Here is a 25,542-nt window from a genome sequence, read left to right as displayed (position 1 = left end):
CTTTTTAGTAATAGCTATGTGAGAAAACCTATCACTAATGTGGAGAAAAATAAAAGATTAAAGCAGAATAATAACTTTAAAAATCACTTCTGTCCAAATACTAGTTCAATCGCTGGTGACAAAACTTTGGACAGGTAATTAACTACTTATTTCTCATTTGTTTCATTTGTAAAGAAGGAATGATTGAATTCATCCTACTTTGTCAAACTTTTTGTGCGAAAGCTTCATTCTTTGAAATTTTGTGGTAGAATATATTTTTTAAACAGCTAGATTAGTATAAATTTATAAAAAATTAGCTATTTGTCTTAAAGTAGAAATTTCAATAAACTCCATAAATATACTTTGTCCAAATTTCCGAATTTGGAAAATTTCAGGCTCTTTGTCCAAATCATGGGAAAATACAGCCTGGAAACATACTGCAACATATATAGAAAATATTTTTGTAAGCTTTTAGATGTTCCTAAGTTTTATGGAAGATGTATTCACAAAAGAAGTTGCTACCTATTTTAAAATATATTCTTCAGCCTCTTCCATTTGTTGGAAAATATGTAATTGAAGAGTCCTACTTGTCCAGAGTACATAATAGCATAGAGCATCCTGAAATAAATATTTGTTATTTTTTCATTGCTTATGTTTTAAAATCAAGGCTTATTGCAAAGAAAATCAAAGAAAAAAATCTGTTCTATACTTAGAAAAAAATGATATTGCCGGCCTAATTTTAGGTGACTCACCCTCCTCATAGAAATGGAAAATGGTGCTAAGTCAGCACCATTCCCCATTCCTGTGTGGGTCCAATGAATGCTTATTCAGTAAATTTTTATCAAAAGACTATTTTGAGTAAGATAATTTAGACACAAAAATTATTAAGATGTCCTTATACATTTGTAAGAGAGTTATGAAATATGCATAGAAATGATCAATAAAAAGAAAAATGTGCCAAGTATCACATAAATGGCATTCTGGATTGTTATGAGAGGGCAAAGTTTAGGAAGTATTCTAAGGTGATGGTGAAGTCTTGGAAAATATTTTTTGGCCATTGACCAGGACCTTGTTTCAGTGGAGGAAGTAGTAACAAAGTTGGAAGGTGGGTAGGCAGGAACGCCAGACATGTTGAGCAAATAGTAGGGACAAAATGACCAATTCTGGAAAAACACATTGTATTTGTGCTACCAGTTTAACTTTTTACTCTTGCATAAGCAACTTCTAAATAAATGAAACCCTATGTGATTATGTTAGGGATTATCTGAACAGAGACTTGGAGACACGTAGGGCATAATTTTCCTGAAATCAAATCGTGGACACCATTGATTTTCAAAGTGTGATCCTTGAACCAACAGCATAAGGTTATGTTGAGACATAAATTCCTGGGCCTTTCTCCATTATCTACTGAATCACAAACTCAGGTGATAGATCTCAGCAATCTCTTTTATAACATGTTCTCTGGGTAACTCCATTGCATACTTGAGTTGAAGAATCACTGCTATGGACAGATAAACTAAGTCTCTCTAAGACAGTCCGGCACTTATACGTTATTCCATTAAGTATGGCTCCTATGGGACTGTATTTTGTTCATCCTATCTAAATTCCAGTGACAGGTGATAGGATCACAAATGATAGGACACAGTTTTGTTTTCTTAATTCAGTAAAATGTTTTTTGCAACATTGAGTGAAGTGTCTTCCATTTAGAAGACTTGAAAATAAATTATTCCATGGATTATGACTTATATACAAAACTGTACATAGAAGAAAAGACTAAAAGTTAATTCAGCAAAATTATGCATAAAATTGATAATCTTACATTGGTGGATTTATTGTCAATGAATAATTATTATTGTTATTTATGTGTAGCATAATTTTAACAGAATACTCTCTAGAGCCTGACTACCTCATACACATCTTGACTCCATCACTTTCTAGCTGTATGAATTTGAGTAACTAATTGAGCCCCTCAGAACCTCAGTTTCTTCATCTATAGAATAATTGTAAACTGATCTTTACCTTAAATGAGGACGAAATGAGATAAACTATTTTTAGGGGCTAAAAAGATACTTAGTGTTGTAATTAGTGAATAAATGGAATACCTAATACAATTGTTTGACTTTCATAAAAGTATTCTGCTATGTAAGGTTTATAATCATAAAAATATTTAAGTTTAAAGATGTTTACAACATAATAATAAATTCTTTAATAAAAAAGTATAAGCAGTAACAAGGAGGTTAGATTATATTTAATGTCCAGTATATGGGTAACAACATATAGCTGCGTGTCAAAGAGCCAGATGGGTATCTAATTCAATAAGAGTGAGCATAGTTTAGAGGAAGGTAAATTTGTGTTTGTGATAACTAGGGAGTGTTTCATGGGGGCAAGTTCAGGGGTGTTTCTTAGAGGAAATAACTTGGGCCTTATGGAAAGACTAATTGTGAGAGTTTATAAGATTGAGAAAGAGGATATTTGAATGCCAACATATGGCCCATATAAAGCATGAAAATATAAGGGATTTCTGGGTGGCAGTGTACAGAGTTGTGGCCATTTGTGATGGCAGATATGTTTATGTGTGCCATTGCTAGTCAGTCAGTATAGAAAGGATGATCTTGGCCAGAGTATCCACAGATTTGATGATCTAGGCTGAGGAATCTGGTGTTGGATTGTAAAAACAGAATTGAGCTTTTAGAAAAACTAACTTGGCAATAATTTTTGTAATGAGCAACAGGAAGGAGGAGTTGGACTACACAAGGCCTAGAAGCCCAGGAACTCACCAGGGATGGAATAATGGTGAAAAGAATAAGAGGGAGAAATGTGAGATCTTACACCACAAAGAAAAAGGGAAAAAAAAATAAAACAAAAAGTGGATAGAATCTATTACCTGAATATAAATGTAAGAGAAAAGCAGTAGTCAAAACGATGTCTAGAAAAATATTTATTTTGAAAAACAGGAGAGTAAGAAAAGGGAACTAATTTTATAGGGAAAATGTTAAGTTTGATTTTAGATTAGTTGGAAATGACAGCAGGACATGGAAATGAAAGTAGCTAAGCAGCAGATGGAAATGCTGATATGAAGTTCTAGATGGAGTGGTTTTTGCACATCAAATAAAAATAATATTCAAGATCTCAGAGGTAGAATAAAAGAGAAAATTTAAAGGCAGAAGATTAAACTGGAGTACCCAGTGTTAGAGAAAAAATGGTAAGAGAGAAACCAATAAAGATGGTGGCAGTGAGCTGAAGAGTAAAGTAGGGGTGGCAGTGGAAGGATGGTAATGTGGTCATATACCATGAGAAAATGGAGGAGGGAGGGGGTGCTTTTCTAAAGGAGAAAGTGAAGGAAAAGATCAGTACGTGATGGTGAGCATCACATACTACAGAGAGCTCATAGTTTGCTATAACCTTAAGGTCATTGGGGTTGGCCATTATGAGGTCATTATGATTGTAAAATATAATGCATTTGGTGAATGCAAAATATAGAGGATGAATATAGGAATATATAAAAATGTTTAAACACAGAGATAATAGGTTCAGGTGCTTGGCACATGTAAAATATACTGGGCAAAAAGTGTGTAGAAGTGCACTGAAGCAAGAGATTATAGGTTCAGATAAATATTGGTTTTGGTTCAGAGGCAATCAGTTCAAAAGAGAAATCACGTTTGCTGTTGCAACTATTATCAACATGAGAGAAGGAAAGATTATGTACCCAGCGTTTTAAATGGTATGTGTTTTGCAGAACTGAGAGTAGCTATACTTTGAAGTAGCTGTAGTGGGAATATTATTAGGGTTAAAATCCATTAATAATAAAAAAATCAAACTTTGTTAAAGTACTGTTGAAATCAACAGACAATTTAATTTTATAAATCATGGCTTGTCCTGTAATCCCATGTACTTCCTCATATGTTAATTTGGCAAAACAATGTTTTAAATTTTACTGTTAGCAATTATTTCTCTAATTAGGTGACTATTTGTAATGTTTTCAAGTCTTTGAGTTTACTTTCACAAATGATTCCTTGAACACTTTAGTGTGTTTTATATTTCCATATTGTACAATAGAAGGTATTTTGAGAGGCTAAAATATGTAAATACATTTGCTTTGGGTAAATTTTTAGTCTCGATTCACATTATATTTATTCAATAGCAATAGGAAAGCAGTTTGTTGAACTCATGTAAAATATACAGAGATGTGTGTTTGTACAGGTGGTATTTTTGATAAACTGACAATAGCTTTATTTTACTTTTGTGGAGGCTGTAACATATTTCTTGATCATGCCCTCGAAATATAAAGAAGTGAAATGTATCTATGGTAATTTTTTTCATAATAACTGAAAATGTTGAGATATTTTTAAGATTCATAACATATACTTTAAATTTGGAAGAAGATACACTTTGTGGGATCAGTATTGCCCAGAGATAAAATAGTTGGCAGATATCCAGAGAATTATCACTGCCATAGATTGATTTGTTTTCTAATTGGGTATAATAAATGAATATTGGCAAATAGAGTAGATAGAATCTGGCATAGATACCAATTTAATTAAAGAATATTTACACCAACTTAATAGTTTGTTGGCCTTTTCCTAGATATTTGTGCAAGGCTAAATACTTTATCAGATTACTTATATGAAAATGAATACTTGATGTGAATGATTAAGTATTTGCATATTTGAAGAGAAATTTTATCTACTTTTTATTTACAACTACCTATATATTTCAGAATTTTGTTTAGATCACTTAAAATTATTTTTATTAGTATTTCTCAATTTTTAAGACTTAACTCTTTTTTTCGCTATTCATCTGCCACTACTTACTAGTTTATTATTTCAAGTAATATGACCCTTAATATCAACAATTACTACATTCAGTTAACAATGTGGTGGAAAGAAACCTTAAGAACATTACCTACCCTCTCTGACTTGTTCTTCTTTTCCATAAAGAGGAGATGCTAACATGACTACATAGAATCAGTGTGTGAATCTGTCAACTCTAATTTATTAGTGATGCATATGTAAGCTCAGCTGCTCCCAGCTCAGATAATCAGAACCACTTACCTAATCTATAGAAATTTGCAAAATAATAAATGATTGTTTTAAACCACCAAATTTTGGCATGATAGGTTATACAGAGTTACTGCAGTGATATCTAACTGATACACTATCATATAGTATGGTATGATAAAATCACCAAGTGAATACAGATCTCTGAGAACCAATTCCTGGGACCCTCCCCTCTTTAGACATCAAAAATATAATGAGGATTTGGCTAAAACTCATGAGAAGTGGCCAAAGAAGAAGGAGAAGAATCAAGAAAAGGTGATATTCAGATAATATTTCCAGAATAATATTTCAACTGGGTTGGGTCATTTGTTGAAGACGTATTGAATAATATGAGGATGTGGAAGTGACATTGGTTTTAACAGTCTAGTTGTCTTTGGTGAAATCAATGAAAGATGCTTTACTGGAAAAGAAGAAATAAAAGTCAGACTAGAAAGATGGTTCAAGAGAACCAAAGAATGGAAAAATAAGCACCACATGTACTCACCAGCATATTGGTTTCCCTGATCATCACCTAAGTGCACATTTGGGAATAACACCAATTGGGTATGGGACAGAGGTGAAGGGTGGGGGGAGGGGATGGGTGCATACCTACATGATGAGTACGATGCGCACTGTCTGGGGAATGGACACACTTGAGGCTCAGACTCAGGGGGATGGGGGGACATGGGCAATATATATAACCTGAACTTTTGTACCCCCATAATAAGCTGAAATAAAAAAATAAATAAATAAAAGAAATGAAACTTTCAAGAAATGTTGTTGTAAGGGCTTGAGAGATATGGGGCAGTAAATGGATAGGAATACAGTGATGAGCGAGGTTTACTCTTTTTAAACTAGGAAAATATATAGATAGATAAAATAGTACTTCTGAATATTTAATTGTATGCTAATTATCTACCTGAGACTGACAGGAGAAATGCTGGTGCAATTTCCTTGAATAGGTGAGAAGAATAGGATCCAAGGCCCAGGTGGAGATAGGTTATCCGCAACATATGGATGGTGTGGAAATTCATGAGACTGGTTGAGTTCATCAGATAACTGACAGTAAATGAAGAATAGTTCTGAGGACAGGTTCCTTTGCACTCTACGCTATTGGGAGCACATGGAAATTCTCTTTTGACACATAATTTTTAGAATTATTAATGAAGACTTAGGACACATCATTTGTTCAAAAGCTTACCCATTAGGTGTCCAAAATAAAGTGGAAGCTTCTTGTGTGTCTTGTCTCCCTTCAACTTCTACATCAACTTCTTATGAGCCTTAGCTTTCTCAAGTCATGACCATTAATTAATGCACATCTTTTACTTCTTCCTAAGCTTTGAAAGATACACATTATTTTTAGTTAAATTCTTAATTTCTTCCAAAGTAGAAATTTTATAGAGATAATGTTGACATCCTTTAATCCAATATTTGGAATGTATATTTAATCTTACCTGCATTGCATAGTATTGTTTCTCACACTGTTTTTCAAGAAATTCCATTTCCTAAGAATACTCATGGAAGACTTGGAGAAGGCTAAAAATGCTGAATTACATTAATAATAACATATAAAATAAAAAATCAGTACGTGACATTTTTTTTCAAGTTCCATAAGCTTGTCTTACATTTGCAGTAGATTTTTATGTTACTATTTGCTGGATGAAAAGTAATACTAATTGAATTCTTTACTTTTCAATTTCCAAATGATATAGGGCAAAGTCCTTTGCCATCATGAACTCAATATTTATAAAGAAAATGCTTACATTTCCCTTATTAAATGAAATCTTAGAAATCCTCAAATGTATAAATTTTAGGAGTGCATGGAACATGAGCCTCCCTCTTCAGAACTCTTGTCAGTCCTTGAAAATAGAAAATACTTAAGGACTGTTAGAGGTTCTGGATGCACCAATTGGTATTTATTCATTAGCCTTCTATAAAAGCATCTATGAGGATGTTTGAATTTGACTTTCAGTCAGAGCCAAGAGTATATGACTTTTAAAACTTTTTTCTGCTCAATATGCATTGTCATACTTCCTCTTGAAATTATAAAAACTGTAGTACAACAAATGAAAGTGGATAAGTTACCCCAAATCTTCCTTATGGTTATTTTTGGACATACTCCAAGCATCAGTAACCATGGCTGTGGAAGTAGTAGTAGTTTATTTTCACATGAAATACGGTGGATTTCTGTACTCAAAGCTATACAAAGCTAGGCTACACCTATCTACTGGTATAAATTATATAAAGCATATAAATGGTGATAATTTAGAAGACTAAAATCTGAAGAGTTTCTGACTTGAACATATACATCTCTTAAATCTGAAGAGGTTCTGACTTGAACACATACATCTCTGACTTAAGAGGAAGTCTGAGTGCAGTATATATGTTTGTATTGGCTCTTCTTGATTTCCTACCAATAACTTCTCTTCTACCACTTCTCTGACTATTTTCAGAAAGGTAAGCTACTAGGTGTAGGAACAGACTTTACTAATCAGCTAGAAAATAAACCTATATTATAGGCTACCTATTGATATAAAAATATGTTAAATTAATATTTGTATTTTTTTTTTATGTAGAAAAGATTTGTAACCATTTTCACTGTGTGAAGTATTCAAATAAAATATTATGTTGTGCAGTAGAAACAAGATAGGTTAACACTTTTGCTATAATTACATTACAACTAGGTCAAATATTAACCAAACTTTTCAGTTTCAATACCAGAAATTAATGAACAGGTTATATTTGCTATAATACAACATCATTTTCTGTAGAATGTAAGATCAAAGAAGATAAGGGTTTATGTGTTTTTCAGCAATAGTCTACAGAAAACCAGCCTCTCATAGCAGTCAAGAACTTGAGCAAAAGAATTACACAAACTTATATTTCATTTCTTGCTCCATCATCTAATTGCTGAAGGATTTGGAGTTAATTATTTAATTGTTAAGTTTCTTAAGTTCCCCAATTGTACAAAGGGGATATCTATATCCTATATCTTATATCTACATTGCAGGGTTATTGCAAATATTAAAATACACATATAGGTGTATTTATTCTTCCTGTGTCAAGGTAAAGTTTAAGAAACAAAGGGAATCTGTTCTGTTGTAAGCAGAATAGATTACATATCTATAGAGGTAAAAGCATCAAGAGAGAGCCATTGAAATCTAGTCATTTGGGGAACTTTGCCTAGCATAACAGTGGAGACAAAATAAAAGTTCAGATCCCCTGGATATAGGAGTTGACAGAAAAAGAGAGAACTTCAAGTAGACTTGGAGCATATGGCTGAGGTCCTTGGCAATATCTCATTCTCAAAATATCAGTTCTTTGGAAGGAGTAATCAATCTTTTAGTAATCTAAAAGAGAAGATATACTTCTTTTACCTGTAATTGCCTTTAATTTTAGGGAGATATTTATTAACATGACACAAATTGATTATGTCTTTATCAATTTTTCTTTACATGTTTTAAAGTTACGTTGTATTTATTTTTCACTAGTTTCAAAACTGTCTGTAGAACTTGGAAGGCCTTCCTTCATTGTCTTCTCATATCTAGTCTTGCAGTTAATGGTTTCTCTTTCCTTAGGCAGTGTCAGTAAACTTTTTCTACACCATCAGATGATAAATATGTTCTGTTTAAATTTGGGAGGAAAAGGTTGAGTGGTCTCTGTTGCAACTTCTCAACTCTGTCTTTGTAGTGTGAAAGCAGCCGTAGACAATATGTAAATGAATGAATGTATCCCAGTGAAATTTTATTTACAAAAACATGCAGCCTGTGGGCATAGTGTGATTTATTCCTTCTAGTAATTAGATTAATAAACATATTTATTATAAAAAAATACGCATATAAATCTTGAAAACCAGTGTTAATTATATAGTGTGCATTAAATGTTAGTTTTTGATAATTATTATTCACAAACAATAATTGATGAGACACTGTATTGAAAGCCTACTAGGTATGAGAGATGTGGGTTACATTTTACATAAATAATTTCTATTCATTATTAAATATGAATATTTAAATTAATATTAAACAAGTACTGTAACAAATAAAATACAATTACTTTTTAATTCTTTAAATGTAAGTCTTTATGTTGAAGAATAAGGGTCCTATGATTCTATCTTACATTTATAATTTCAATCATATCTTGTGTTTTGTATAAGAAGTCACTGATGTTATTTTCCTTCTGGGATGAATGCAAAAGTTTGATAACCCTTTTGACACTTGACTGTGGAAGTCATTGGCTAGTTACTTTTCAACCTTGCCAGCAAATTCAATCAGTTTAAAAGCATTTTAATGTACCTATGCGAGTCCTCAGAATTTAAGATTAGGAAAGAAAGCAGGTCTTCTGACCTTCATAAGTGGTATGCAGTGGTTACTCTGGAAATGATGGAATTAGCTTAACTTAAGTTGCCATTTGATGGAAATATTTTCCTGCTTAAAATTAGATACTCTACTAGAGCCTGAAATGTGAGGAAGGTTATGTGCTGTGCATTTCTCAAACAAAATCGTTTTGTCATCAGTAATCAGGAAGAGGTTGCCCTAGATGTTTTAGATCCCAATTTTTAATTTAACAAGAAAGCTTAAGTGTATAGTAGGGTAGAGTATACACGACTCAGCTCTTTTTGCTTAGAAAAAAAAGTGCAATATTTTGCTTCACTCTGACCTTGAGTCAAAAGCTTTAAGAAGTATATGAAGAATCTGATTCTGAGTAGATTGAGGGTAAGCTGAAATGAAAAAGAGGGAAGAGCTGCATTTAACATAACCAGATGGTAATTTTTACTAGTTGGCAGTGTACTGAAAAGCACATTTTCTGAAAGGGAAGTATACATTATAGACTGGCACAACTAAATGTGTAAAAGCATCCCAAAAATAGATTAAAAATATTCTTTAGCTTTAAAGAAAAGTTATGATAAACTTGTATAGTTAGTGTATGATTCTCTTTAAGGTAAAGATGTTGACAAAGACCAACAAATCTCATTAACCCACACTCAACATTTCCCAACTAAATTTTTTATATCAACCAAACTACAGTCATCACAGGGTAGACATTTGAAATCTGCTAAATTATTCATTAAATAGCTTATTTCAGTTCTTTATGTACTTTAATAGAGTAGCAATGACATTACCTCAAAACCATTAAATCTTGTCAAAAGTCCAGAAAACATCGATACTTAATTACTTATTAACAATTACCATAAACTTAGTTTCATTTGTTTTATTTTTGGCATGGCTACTCTGATTAAACACAGTAACTCGGCCTGATCCTTTGATCCTTAATATAATGGATCTAATATGTTCTTTTAAAACCAATACCAATCTTTAAAACTTTCTAGTAATAGGATACCTAAATATTTTCATCAGGAAATAATTGAAAGGCCATTTCAACACACCACTACAAGTAAAAATTAAAACACTCTTACATTTTGGTAAAGACTATTGAAAAAATTTTATATTATTGAATAGGTCCAATGTGTTCTTCAAAGGAGTAAGGATAAAAGAAGTACAGAGTGTATTATTAAGCAGTCACAGATGCACTATTTAAAATCACATTGCTTGAAGAAAGTTCTCAGACCAATTATTGAGTTAATTTTTCTTTTACTCTAGTTTTTGGAATAACCAGTATGATAAAAATGAAATGCCTATCATTGTGGTTTCTCTTTCTTTCTTTTAACTACAAGAAACCAAGAGTTTTATTTCATCTTTATTTGATGAGTCTTCAGATGCAGGATTGGAAAATGACTATAAAACAGATTAGGATCTCTAGATAAACCAATATTTGATACCAAGAGAGCTGGGAATATTCAAATACTTAATATTATGAGAGAGGTGTATTTTTAAATAAATTTGTAGCATAAATTTAATTTTTTAATACTGCTGAACACAACTCATCTTATTTAATATAGCCCAGTAGGGTAATAACAATGATAATTAAAAAATAGCCAATATTGTTTTCTGCATCCTGTGTACTAGGAACGTTTTTTACATGCTTACATCTGTATTATACATGTTTTTAAGCATCTAACTTTCAAAAGAACTTTTTGAGAATTGCAGAAGGTGGTTGTTGTGGTCAATCGTACAGCTGGTAAGTGACAGAAAACCTGAAATTCCAACCCCGGCAACGTGGCTTGGGATTCTATGTCTGACCATTATGTAATACTTCCTTTCTAAAAAAATTAGAAGAATTTGATTGTCTACAATGATTTCAATTTAATTAGTAGCATATTTTATACATCATACTGGTTTATTTTACAAACATGATATGTACCTGAAACATCAATGTAATAGTGGTTTATTTAAAGGAACATCAATCCTACCAAAGCTTTCTAACCCTTGTTAATACCTGCATGTTTCCTTGGGAGATCTTTATTCCAATCATATAAAATACACATACACAGGTATGTCATTTTTGTTTTGATTCATATAAAAAGGATAATATTTCATATACTTCTGAAAATTATTATCCTTCATGTAATAAAGCATTATCTGTTGTGTCTTGAGATTAAATTCTGTGAAGCTCTTTCAGCTCCACCTGACAAGCTTCCTATTCATTCTATTATCACGGTTCTGTCCTGCTTCAGACTTCAGCCAGTGTCCATAAGTGGAGACAGAGATTGTAACTTGGCAAAACTCTCTAAATGTTAGGTTTATTTTAACTTTTTTTTTATTGTGGTAAAATACACATAATGTAAATTTTATCAATTTAACCATTATAAAGTAAGTCATATATTATCACTTTAAGGACAGGATACATTCTGTGCATAAGCTACAAACCTGTACCGCATGTTACTGTACTGAATACTATAGGCAATTGTAACACAATGGTAAGTATTTATGTATCTAAATATAGAAAAGATAATGCATTGTGTTACAACATTAGTCTTCACTAGGAGGTAGGAATTTTTTAGCTCTATTGCAATCTTATGGGAACACTGACACATATATAGTCTGTCATTGGCTAAAATGTCATTATGTGGAGCATGACTATATATAGTTCAGTGATATTAAGTATATTTATATTGTTGTGCAGCCATCACTGCCATCTATCTCTAGAGCTCTTTCATCTTGCAGAACTGAAACTCTACAACCATTAAAGAATACATACCCCTAGAAATTGCCATTTTACTTTCTGTCTATGATTTTGACTATTCTAAGTACATCATGTAAATGGAATTAGACAGTATTTGTCTTTATGTGAACGGCCTATTTCATTTAGCATAATGTCCTCCAGTTTCATTCATATAGTAGCATATGTCAGAATTTCATTTCATTTCTTTTTAAGGCTGATTAATATTCCTTTGTGTATATCACATTTTGTTTATCCATTCATAGACCCTTGGATTGCTTCTACATTTTAGCTATTGTTAATAATATTACTATTAACATGTGTGTACAAATATCTCTTTGAGACCTGCTTTAAATTATTTGGGATATATATCCAGAAGTGTAATTATTGGATTATATGATAACTGTATTTTTAAGTTTTTGAAGAATGGACGTACTGTATTTTACAGTGGCTTTATCATTTAACATCTTCACCAACAGTGCACAAGGGTTCTAATTAACCACATCCTTGTCAACACTTGTTCTGTTTTTTTTTTTTCCTCTGATAGTAGCTATCCTAATGGGTATGAGGTGGTATGTCATTGTACTTTTACTTACATGTCCCTAATGACTGATGCTGTTTAACATCCTTTCATGAGCTTATAAACCATTCACGTATCTTCTTTGGAGAAATGTCTGTTCAAGTTTTTTGCCCATTTTTGAATTGGATTGTTTGTTTTATTTGTTGTTGAGTTTTAAGTACTCTCTATACATTCTGGATATCAATCCCTTGTCATATACATGATTATAAATATTTTCTCTCATTCTCTGAGTTGCCTTTGTATTCTGTTGATACCTTTTGATGCACTTATGAAATCCAATTTGTTATTTTTTTCTTTTATTGCTTATGCTATGACGTCACATTTAAGAAACCATTGTGAAATCCAATATTGTGAAGATTTTCCTCCATTTTTTCTTGTATGAGTTTTATAGTTTTTTATCTTGTTTAGGTCATTGATTTATTTTGAGTCAATATTTGTATATGGTCCAACTTCATTTTTTCATGTGGCTATCCAGTTTTCCCACCACCATCATTTCTTTAAAGACTTCTTTTTCCCATTGAATGGTCTTGGCCACATGGTCAAAAATCATTTGACCAAATAAGTCATTTTAGCATTTATTTCTGGACTCTCTGTTTTATTCTGTTGGTCTACCTCTCTGTCTTTATGCCAATGACACACTGTTTTGACTACTGGAGCTTTGTAGTAAGTTTTGAAATCAGGAAGTATGAGCCCTCCAGATTTATTATTATTTTTCAAAATTGTTTTGGCTATTCAGGGTCTCTTTAGATTCTGTATGAATTTTTAGAAAAGATTTTCTGTTTCTGCAAAAAATGTTCTTGAAGTTTTGACAGGAATGGCATTGAATCTGTAGTTTGCTTTGGGTAGTATTGACATTTTAACAATATTAAGTCTTCCTATACATGAACACGGGATGTTTTTACATTTATTTATGTCTTCTTTAATTTCTTTCAGCAATGTTTTGCAGTTTTCATTGTACAAGTCATTTATGTCCTGGTTAATTGCTAAGCATTTTATCATTTTTATGCTATTATAAATGGAATTGGTTTATTAATTTTTTGATTGTTCCATTTTAGTTTGTAGAAATGCAAGTGATTTTTGTGTGTTGATTTTGCATATTGCTGCTTTTCCAAATTTGTTTATTAGTTATAACAGTTTTTTTGGGTGGAATTTTTAGGATTTTCTACATAAAATATCACACTATCTACAGAGATCATTTTACTTCTTCCTTTTCAAAATGAATGCATTTTATTCCTTTTTCTTGCCCAATTTTCTGGTCAAAACATTCAATACTTTCTGAATAGAAGTGGCAAAAGTGGGCCTCATTGTCTTGTTCCTGATCTTAGTAGTAAAACTTTCAGTCTTTCACCAGTGAGTATGATGTTTGTTGTTGAATTTTCATATATGGTCTTTATTATGTTGAGATAGTTCCTTCTAGTCCCAGTTTGTTGAGTATTTTTATCAAAAAAGATGTTGAATTTTACCAAATGATTTTTTCTACATTAATTGAGAGAATTGTTTTTTTTCTTCATTCTGTTACTATGATGTATTACATTGATTAATTTCTATTTGCTAAACCATCTTTGAATTCCAGGAATATATCCTACTTGGTCATTGTAATATTTTGCTGCATTTGGTTTGCTGATATTTTGTTGGGGATTTTTGTATCAATGTTTATAAGGGATATTGATTTTTTTTTTTTCTTGTAGTGTCTTTGTCTGGTTTTGGTAGTAGGGTAATGCTGGGCTCATAGGAAGTATTTCTAACTCTTTAATTTTTTTTGGAAAAGTTTGAGAGGGATTGTTGTTATTTCTTAAATGTTTAATATAATTCACCAGCAAAGCTATCAAGTTCAGGGCTTGTCTTTGTTGGTAGATTTTAGGTTACTGATAGTATCGTAGCTAATAATATGTTTATTCAGATTTTCTATTTCTTCATGATTTAGTCTTGGTATGTTACATGTTTCTAGGAATTTGTTTACTAGTTTATTGAATTTTTTGACATATAATTGTTCATAGTACTCTCTTATAATCCCTTTTATTTCTGTAGAATCAATAGATATGTCCTCATTTTCATTTGTGATTTTAGTAACTTGAGTTCTCTTCCTTTTTTGCTTAGTCTGTCTAGCTAAAGGTTTGTAATTTTGTTGATCTTCTTAAGGAACCAACTTTTGGTTTCATTAATTTTTCTCTACTTTTTAAATTTCCTATTTTATTTATCTCTATTCTCATCTTTATTATTTCTTTCTGTCTGCTGTTTAGTTTGTTCTTCTTTTCCTAGTTCCTTAAATTGTGAAGATGAGTTGTTGATTTGAGATCATTCTTTCTTAATATAAGCATTTATAACTATAAATTTTCCCCTTAGCATTTCTTTCACTGTGTTAAATATCTTTTGTTTTGTTTTTGTTTTTATTCTTCTCTAAGTGTTTTATAATTTTGCTATGATTTCTGTTTTGATAGCTTAGTTGTTCAGAGAGTGTTTTTAATTTTCAAAAAAAAAAGTGAATTTTCCAGTTTTCCTTCTGCTACTAATTTTTAACTTCATCCTGTTGTGGTTGGAGAAGATATTTTGTATGATAGCTATAATTTTAAATCTGTCAAGATATAATTTATTTCAGGTTTATTTTTCACTTATAATATTATGATATAAAAATTATATTAATATAATTTTAAAATCTCATATTGGCTATTTTTATAAATCAAATGTGTAAGACTGCTTTATCTTGGTTTTGTTTCATAAAACAGTGTCATCTTAATATATATAATATGCAGGGACTGTTCAGAAAGTATCCAGCCATTGTAATTTTCATATTACATGGCTGGATATGTTCCACAAATCCCTCTTCTATAATTTATTTGTTGACTTTAATAATGTGCTTTATCTCCCCTTTATTTTTTCATTAACTATTGCATTATATAATATTCTTAATGGGCCTCTGTGTGTTAAGGATGTTTCAAGAATAGATTTATTCAACAAAGTGATTTTGCTTCTCAAACACAATGCAAAGTAACTTGGCTGTCAATAATGCCCATTGGATATTAAACTACTTTACAATTCATCGCAAAAAAAAAAAATCAAACCATTAATAGCTCCCTAGGGATTGCAGGTTTTAAAAGAACAATTTGAAGGTAAGTCTGAATATTTCCAGGAAAAGACTTGTTTCTCACATTTGTCTGCTCCCACTTCTGCTTTCCTCAAGCTGTGTTAACATAAAAATAATGTCAATACCAAAATGAAATCTGAAGATGGCATAGAAAATTTATAGAGATATCAGAGGAGCTGTGGAAAGAGAAACAGAAGAACTGATGAGAAGTTGTAGAATTACGTGCTAAGGATGTTCAACACACATTCTGATATTGGTGGCAATTTTGTATATGAGCAATTGCAGGCGTCTTTTTGGCAGTATTTATGCCACAACGTTGCTGATCACAGTTAGGGAATTCCCTTTTAGTTAGTATGTGTGGGTTTTTATCCTCTTGAAGTAAATAATTGATTTCTCAAAGTATAAGAAAACTGTCAACTGTTTGCCGTTATAGAATTTCTAAAATAACTTTTCTACAAAGCATTGTTGAAATCCTTTAAAAAATTAAGCAAGTTTGTAAGATATATCTTTAATACTTTGGTTCATCTCTTGATCACATAAGTTCCTGAAAATTCTATTTAGGAGTTAACAGAATTCTAAAGGTTAGACTTTTGGGAGGAAAGATTTTGATCTCGGTCACCCTACCTTTGAGTTTTATCCAAACGTCTGTTGGGCATGGGGAAGATTTGGGAATGACTGGACTTCTGTGAAATATGTTTACAAAGAGTTGTCCTCTAAAGCTGGTTCATTTTTTACTCAAGGATGGATTGAGGTAGGTGCCTTAATGTTCAGTTTAATTATGCCTGTGGTTAAATAGCTGGCGATTTTTTCTCATAAAATATTGAAAGATAGGTCAGCATTTTTGTAGTCCATTGCCAAAATGGAAATAAGTAATTGAATTCTGAGGATAAGGAATAATCCTAGGCTATTTTATCACTGTAGGGGGCGAAGGCAGGAGTTTTATTCATGCTTTTAAACCACATCAAAATAAAATATAAATATATCGTCTTGTTCTAATGTCTTATCATTGTGTTTTTCATGTCATGTTTAATTTTACGTGTCAACTTGACTGAACTAAAGGATGCCTAGATAGCTGGTAAAACATTATTTCTGAAGTGTCTGTGAGGTGTTTCCAGAAATAATTAGCACCTGAATCAGAAGACTGAATAATGTAGATCTATCCTCCCCAAGGTGGGCAGGCATCATCTAATCAATTGTCCTGAATAGAACAAAAAGGCAGAGAAAAGGTGAATTTGCCCTCTCTCTTTCAACTGGGATATCCATCCATGGTGCCTTTGAACACTGGCATTCCTGGTTCTTGGGCCTTCAAACTCAGATTGAATTATACCACCTGCTTTTCTTGCTCTCCAGTTTATAGATGTCAGATTGTGCAACTTCTTGGCTGTCATAATCACGTGAGCCAAGTCCAGCAATAAATATCTTTATCTTTCTATCTATCTATCTGTCTTCTATTGGTTCTGTTTGTTTGGAGAATCCTAATACAATGATTATAAAAATAATAAAGATTCATGATGACAGTTAATGAATTCCTAGCACTAGTCACTTACCTATTTATACCCCTTCCAATTTTCAAAATCTTGTAGTTTTAGGTCAGAGTTCTCCCTTGCTTGCTCATTAACTGCACCATTTCCCTTCCTGTAGAGTTTCTTGTCATTAAGCAGTAGTAATAGGCAAGGCAGGTGTGGTCATACAGATTTCTAACATGTTGGATTAATATGTTGGACCAGATCATGACATTGAGAAGATATGACACACAGCCATGATACCTAAGAATACACAGGCTCCATATGGTCTATTGATTTACCATCCATTCCATTACTTATGCTTTACTACTCTTTTTCTCAAACTGCTCCCAAACTCAAACCCTCTACCAAGGTGACATTAGAGAGTGTATGCTGTGTTGTTTACTAATACTATTTACTTTATCTACAGATTGCTTTTTTCATTGTATTCCCCCTAAAACACGAGACCAGCTGTGTAAATATATGTAGCCCTTTGTTTTAGAAATATTAAGAATATTAAGATAGGGACAGAAGAGAATTAAACAAAGTGCAGAAACTTTTTAAGCTCAGGGCCCTATAAGACAGCACAGGTTATATGTCCATGAAGTTGACTCAGTTAACATGAAGAATCCACACCAAAATTAATCTGAGATTTTATCAGAGTGGTATTTCTGAGCTGGACCTTTTGTTCCATTTATTCAATTCCACCTTTGATTGTTTCTTATTTTTGTAATTTCAAGAATGTCAGAATTCTGAAGCCTTTCCAACTTTTTAAAATAGATGTTAGTGACTAAAACATGTTCTCATAAATGTACTAATTTAGGACCTTTTATATTTTCATAATAACATGCATAACATTTTAAAACATTTGTAATGGACTCAATCATAACTTTATCCATTGTCTAATATTATGTTATAAAAACATTTCTTAATAATTTACCTTTCCCTCTTAAAGTAGAGGATATTCTATCCTGATATATATGATCCATCATTACCATGGATCCTTATTACTATTTGGTCCTCACCAAATTTATTTCCTTGTATTATTAAGTCATATCTGCATTCTAGTACGTAACTAATTTTTAATTTTTAATTATTATGAGTACATAATAGTTGTATATATTTATGGGATACATGTGATATTTTGATACAGGCATACAATGTGCAATAAACAAATCTCAAATCAAATTGGGATATCCATCACTTCAAGCATTTATCATTTATTTGTATTAAGAACATTCCAATTTCACTCTTTTAGTTACTTTAAATATGCCATAATTTATCATTGGCTATAGTCACCCTGTTTTCCTGTCAAATACTAGATTTTGCTCATTCTGTCAACCATTCCCACTTTATCCTCCCCTCCCAACTACCCTTCTCAGCCTCTAGTAACCATCATTCTACTAACTCCATGAGACCAATTACTTTAACTTTTAGCTCCAACATGTAAATGAGAACATGCAAAATTTGTCTTTCTGTGCTTGGCTTATTTCATTTAACATAATGCAATCCAGTTCCATCCATGTTGTTACAAATGACAAGATTTCATTATTTTTATGGCTGAATGATATTCCATTGTATATATATGACACATTTTCTTTATCCATAAATCCATTCATGGACACTTACTTAGGTTGATTCTAAATCTTGGCTATTGTGAATAGTGCTGCACTAAACATGGAAGTGCATAAATCTCTTCAATATACTTATTTCCTTTCATTTGGGTATATACTTAGCAGTGTGATTGCTGTATCATATGGTAGTGCTATTTTTAGCTTTCCTAGGGACCTCTGTATTCTTGTTCATAGTGGCTATGCTAATTTACATTCCTACCCACAGTGCACAAGGGTTCCCCTTTCTCCATACACTTACCAGAATTCTTTTTTGTCTCTTTTTGATAAAAGCCATTTGAACTGGAGTGTGATGGTATCTCATTATAGTTTTGATTTGCATTTCACTGATGATTAATGATGTTGAGCATTTTTTCATATACTTGTTGGCCTCAATGTTTTGAGGTAATATTATTTGGGTTGTATCTGCTTGGCGTTCTATGAATATTGATATCTTTATATAGGTTTGGGAAGTTCTCTGTTATTATTTCTTTGAATATGCTTTCTATCTCAATCTCTCTACCTCCTCTTTAAGGCCAATAACTCTTAGATTGGCCCATTTGATGCTGTTTTCTAGATCTTGTAGATATGCTTCATTCTTTTTTATTCTTTTTTTTTCTGACTATATTTTCATATAGTCGGTCTTCAAGTTCACTAATTCTTTCCTTTGCTTGGGCAATTCTGTTGAGAGACTCTGATTCGTTTTTCAGTTTGTCAATTGAATTTTTCAGCTCCAGAATTTCTGCTTGATTTTTTTTTTTTATTATTTCAATCTCTTTATTAAATGTCTCTGATAGGGTTCTGAATTCTTTCTCTGTGTTACCTTGAAATTCATTGAGCTTCCTCAAAACAGATACTTTGAACTCCCTATTTGAAAGGTCACATATTTCTTTCACTCCAAGATTGGTCACTGGTATCTTGTGTAGGTTGTTTTGGGAAGGTCACGTTTTCCTGGATGTTCTTGATGGTTGTAGATATTCATCAAAGTCTGAGCATTGAATAGTTAGGTATTTACTTTAATCTTCGTACTGGGCTTTCTAGATATTCAAAGTCTTCTTGAAAAGGTTTCCCAGATATTCAAAGAAATTGAGTGTTGTGATCCAAGTCTTTGGTCACTGTAGCTGTATCAGCAATAGGGGGCTTCCCAAGCCCAGTAAAACTGTGACTCTTGCAGACTGCTAGAGGCACCACCTTGGTGGACTCAGGTAAGATATGGGAGAATTCCCTGGATTACCAGGTAAAGTGTTTCCTTCTGTTTCCTCACTTTTTCCCAGACAGAAAGAGTCTCACTGTCCATGTTGAGCTCCCTGGATTTGGAGGAGGGATGAAGCTAGTATTCCTGTGGTCACTAGAGCTGGGACTGAACTGGGTCGCACCTAAAGCCAGGACAGTACTGGCTCTCACCCAAGGCCCATGGGAACTGCTCCCTGGATACCACTTGATGTTTATTTAAGGTCTGAGAGCTCTTTAGTCAGCAGATGGTGAACCCTGCCAGGACTGTGTCCTTTCTTTCAGAGCAGCAAGGGTGGGTCTACAAGTGCTGTCCAGGAGCTAAGAACTAAAATTGAGGGCTTTTGGAATCTGCTTGGTGCTTTATTTTACTATGGCTGAGCCAGTACCCAAGTTGCAAGACAAAGTCCTCTGTACTAATCCCCTTACTTTCCCCAAGCAGAAGGAATCTCTCTTTGAGCTGAACTGCCCGGAATTGGGGGAGGGGTGACATAGGCACTCCCTTGTTTGCCATAGCTGGTATCTCATTGGGTCACATGTTTGCCAAGTTCACCGACTCCAAGCCCAGTGCAGCACCAGGACTTGCCCCAAGGACTGTAGTCTATGTGCCCTGCCTTTCAAATTACTCTGGGACCCAGGCCACTTTAATCACCATGTGGTGGAGCTAGCTGGAGCTCAGGCCCCTACCACTGGGGCAGAGAATTTCCTTCTGGCCCAGGCTGGTCTAAATGTTCCCACCATCCATGGGCACCAGCAGAATTCTGTGCTTTGTTGTGTTCTGATGTGACAGTTCAATGCAAAGTCATATAATCACTTAGGTCTCCCTCCCCCAAGCACACAGATTTGCTCTCTACAAGGCCCTGGGTGCATGGGGAGGGCAGTATAAGGAAGGAGCTGGTACAGGGACTACAAGACTGTCTTTCATATGCTCTTCACTGCTTCTTTCTTTAATATGATGTTAAAACCAGGTACTGTACTCATTCACCTAATTTTTGGTTCTTATGAAAATGCTTTCTTATCTGGATAGTTGTTCAACTTGGTGTTCCTGCAGGGAACAACTGCTGGAGGGTTCTATTTGGCCATCTTGCTCTGCCTCCTCCTAGGTCACTATTTCTTAATTAACACTCTACATTCAGGCCCCAATTAAAAAAATATCTAAATAAGACTACTAAATCAACTTATGATCTAATTATGTCATCAGTTTGTCTACATTTGCCAACTGAGTTGTTCAAAGCTTCGGTGTAGAGCAACAAATAATTTGGCATGACAATGTGAGTATTTGCTCTGAGTGATATTTGAAATGTATATGTCCATTATAACTAACTTATAGCATATCTGTTAATATTTCTCTTGCATGATTCCCTCCATAATATCCTCATTAAGTGTTGGTACAATTTGAAGTTATCAAATGATGTAAAATCAGAAATGCTGGACAGCTGGTGTCATTTATGAACTTTTTATCTGCCCATTGAAGACATTTAGGGTTCTTGTGGAAATCTGGGAAGTTATTAAACATATAATTATGCCTTTAAATATGTCTCTGAAAGAAACTTTTAAAAATATCCCTTTTTTTGCTTTCATTGCTAACTGACTGAAGTCTGAATAGAATTAAAGGTATTGTTTGTATTGTTTGTGCATTCTTCTAAATGGTATCTTTTGACTAAGTTTATTCAGTGACTGTGGGGTCAAAATTATTCTAATTGGTATTCACTCCAGTAATTGTGAACTCTCCCAAGTGACCAGTGTGTGTAATGATATTAAATGCCATCTGTTCAAACCATTTATCTTTTATATGGTAATGCCTAGTTTCTTCTATTTCCAAGTTCTCATGACATCATAACTAAAATGATAATAAGTATTTCCATAAATTCACAAGCCTCTGACCAAAGGTGAGAGAGAAACATGTAAACTAATTATTTAGATTATAGTTATCAAGAATCAGACAGGTAAATTTTAATATTTCTATATCCACATAAAACATGTAGAATTAGATTTCTCTCCTAACCTTTATAATAAACACTGTGATATTTTCTACAAAAATTCTGTACTTCCTAATTTTATAATAAACACTGTGATATTTTCTACAAAAATCCTGTACTTCCTAATGAGAGAATGTATGTTTATTTATCTCCTGGAAAATATTAGCTATAATCACTCTTATTTCATGTTATCTATGTTTTATAACATTTCAAAATGTATTTTGTTAATTTGAAATTCATTGCCCTAGAAGAATGTTTATTTTATTGTTATTATAACAAACACCAATTACATCATTATCACTCATATGGGTTTTCTTCCCTCCCACTAGAAAGTTATGATCCATGAAAGTTGTGATGGATTGCGGTTTTTATAGAACCCCTCTACCAACCATTTTATAGCTAGTTACTTTTCAAATGCACACTAACAGTTGGAGGCTAAGAGATCAAGATGGTGGCTGTTACAAGAAACACATCTTTCTGAGCAGATGGCATATGAACCAAGCTTGATTTTTAAGAAAGAGAAAATATCCTATGTATTTATATATTTAAATATATTATACTTGAAATATAATATTTGGAAAGTAAAGGCAGGTGTTTTAAAACAATGTTAATCTCTATCAGCACACAGCATCCATACTCCCCTTCATGCACAGCAACCAGAGAAAAACTAAAGACTAAATTCTATTAATATTATCTGTTTTAAGATAATACAAGTTCCAAGATACGTGAGAGAAAACATAAATCAAAATGATTAGTGAAGACTGTGCTGTTCAATAAGGCAAGTAATGACTTCTCTCTTAGCCTCATCCTCTCTATTTGTAAAATTGTTAAGTATTTTGTAAGTTTTCTTCAGACAGGGACTTTAATTGTGCTGGACTTAGAACCATTTCTCTTTCAACATTGTCTCCATTTTCCTCAACTGGATTGTTTAACTGGACAAAAAGAGTTAAAATAATATATGAGACAAGAGGAGGTATATAATATGTAAGCATATAACAGTCTCTGGCACATCAAAATTCTCAAGAATGTTGTTATGATTTTGAGAACACCAGAACAATGAAATTTGATCAAAAGGTGTTTGGTGGATTTTAGTCAAATGGACATTCTCCTGCTTTGAGGAGTAATTAAGAAAGCCAGACTTATTGAAAGAGGGATAGGATTTAGACAGTGTGTGAGAACAGTGATAAGAAGTAGGCTTCAAGTTCAGAAAGTATGCACTAGTTATGAGGATGCATGTCTCAGGAGTGGGCCCTAGTAGGTATGCTAAGGTTGGAACATAGGGAATGTGACTGAGATTTACCTTAGCAATAATTAGTAAATGTAGAAATGGCCAGAATATGTAAAAACGTAAGTATTTAGATTTTTATGTTTCCTTTAAATTTAGACTTGATATTTCATAATTTAGGCAGGCAGGCAAACATGATGTTAAGCATTCCCTTCTTTTGTGGGACAGTGTAACGACGCGAAGTAGAAACAAATAAAAATTCATATATTTGTTTATTTATAGCAAGATTTTGAAATGGAAGATATTTTTGTATTCCTTTAATGGAGTTGTACAGAAAGAACAACAGCAATATTTGATTCTTAGGCTAAAACTACTCACCTCCTAAGAATACATATAAGGCTTCAAGAAAAGTAATTTGAGTTTGTGCTGTGTCACCATAGTTGAAAAAAAAAAGACAGCATTCAGCATGGACGTGTCATGAGTGATAAATGAGGGGTTGCAGATAAAAAAAAAATCATAGGAAATCATCTCCTGTGAAAAATTACCTTCCATCATTCTTGGACAATTGAAATAGTAAAAATAAGATTAATTCTTAGTAATTTTGAATTCAAATACCATATTGAAAGTGGGGTTCCTTTCTTTGACCACTTTCTACTTTAGATTGCTCGGGCAACAATAAAGGCTACAGTTAATTTCCTTTAATCAAAGACAATTTATTGTGAAGATAGTACAAAAATGAATTACCAGAATAATTGCTATTCTCAAGAACAATTGCTATGGTTTTTGTAATTGTTCTAAGCTAGGATCTCTACAAGTCTAATAGTTAATCAAGAAACATTAACTATTCCAAGATAAAAATAAAATATGCAGCTTTATTTACTTTTAGTAGATTTTAATTTTAGAGCAGTTTCAGGTTCACAGCAAAATTGAATATAAAAGTATAAAAGTTTATTTTTGAAGATAAGTTTTTGAGGTTTCAAAATTTTAGTCATTTTATTTAGATCTGATTATTAAAAAAATTATTTTTCTCTAGCCATATGAGTTCAATGTTAAGGTACAAAAATCTCTTCAGTGGAAATAATTTCTTAACTTCCTCAGAAAGTATTTAATGTGTGATGCATGTATTTCTTCTTGCTCAGTTACCTTTATTGTTTGATTCAATTGTAATTTGTCCAAAGTAGAAACAATGTCACTTTTCTGTATAGCAAAATTTATATCTTGATATAGAATTGGTAAATGATCCTCAGAACATTATATTTTTTAAATTTTCTTTTGAGATTGCAAAAGCATCTTAAAAACTGACGAGGATATAAGGCCACACAGAAGCTATGGTACAAAAAGACCTTAAAACTCAACTTCTTGATACTCTAGTGTTTCTAACCATTATTACATGATATTGCAAAGTGTACTTTAGTGTGTTTGCATTAATTTGATCAGGATTTTTAAAAATTCAGATTGTGAATTCTTTGATAAATGAAATATTTATCAGTAAGAGTACATGTATATCAAAATATTTTGTTGTTTTGCATAATTTTTATAATTTATTTCCAATTTCATTGCATTGTGGTTAAAGATTGGACTCTATACAATATCAGTTCTTTGATATTTCTTGATCTTGCTTTGTGGTTTAGTATAGGGTAATTTTTATGGGTTCCATGTGCTTGAAAAGGCTAAGTATATTTTATACATGTTCCTTTAGATTTCTTCATATTTTCATTTTATCAAATAGCATGACTGTTTTGTCCAAATCTCCTATGACCTTACTAGGAGTTCCCATCCTCTATCAATCAGAATTGAATTAAAATATTGCAAAATTAATCAATAATTTCTACCTGAACAATGTAAGTACTATAGAAGATTTTAGGCTTGATCATCCCTTCCAGTTTTTATGTCATTAATATTTATTTATACTTGCTTTTAAATCCCAAACTAAATAGTAATTATCCTTCATATTGTTATTACTTTTGTTATAGTCATTGATTATTTAGGTTTACTAATATATTTTCTAGTTTCTACCTGATTCAGTGTCTCTTGTAGCCACTCCTTCCTTCTAAAAACAATTTTCTTCTTACTGAATCATATCTTTTGGTATTCTTCATTATGTACTAAACTTAAACTCAATCATTTATTTGAAATATCTTTATTTTATTTATGCATATTCCTCTTAAATAATTGAAAAGTGTTTAAAATCCCAGATGAATGGATATTTTCTCTCAGCACATTGAAGAGATTCTATCGTCTCCTATAATTTAAAATATTA

The 25,542-nt window shown here is 32.3% G+C and overlaps 1 long non-coding RNA gene across 4 annotated transcripts in view; it reads left to right on the top strand.

Annotated features, from left to right (window-relative positions):
* LOC123630636 overlaps positions 1-25,542 on the top strand; it is a 210,476-nt gene that overhangs the window by 131,328 nt on the left and 53,606 nt on the right. The window lies entirely within an intron of this gene.

This window comes from Lemur catta, chromosome 1 (assembly GCF_020740605.2).
Source record: "Lemur catta isolate mLemCat1 chromosome 1, mLemCat1.pri, whole genome shotgun sequence".
Lineage (NCBI taxonomy): Eukaryota > Metazoa > Chordata > Mammalia > Primates > Lemuridae > Lemur > Lemur catta.
Note: the sequence above shows the minus strand (reverse complement) of the source record. Positions and strands in the feature narration are given on the sequence as shown.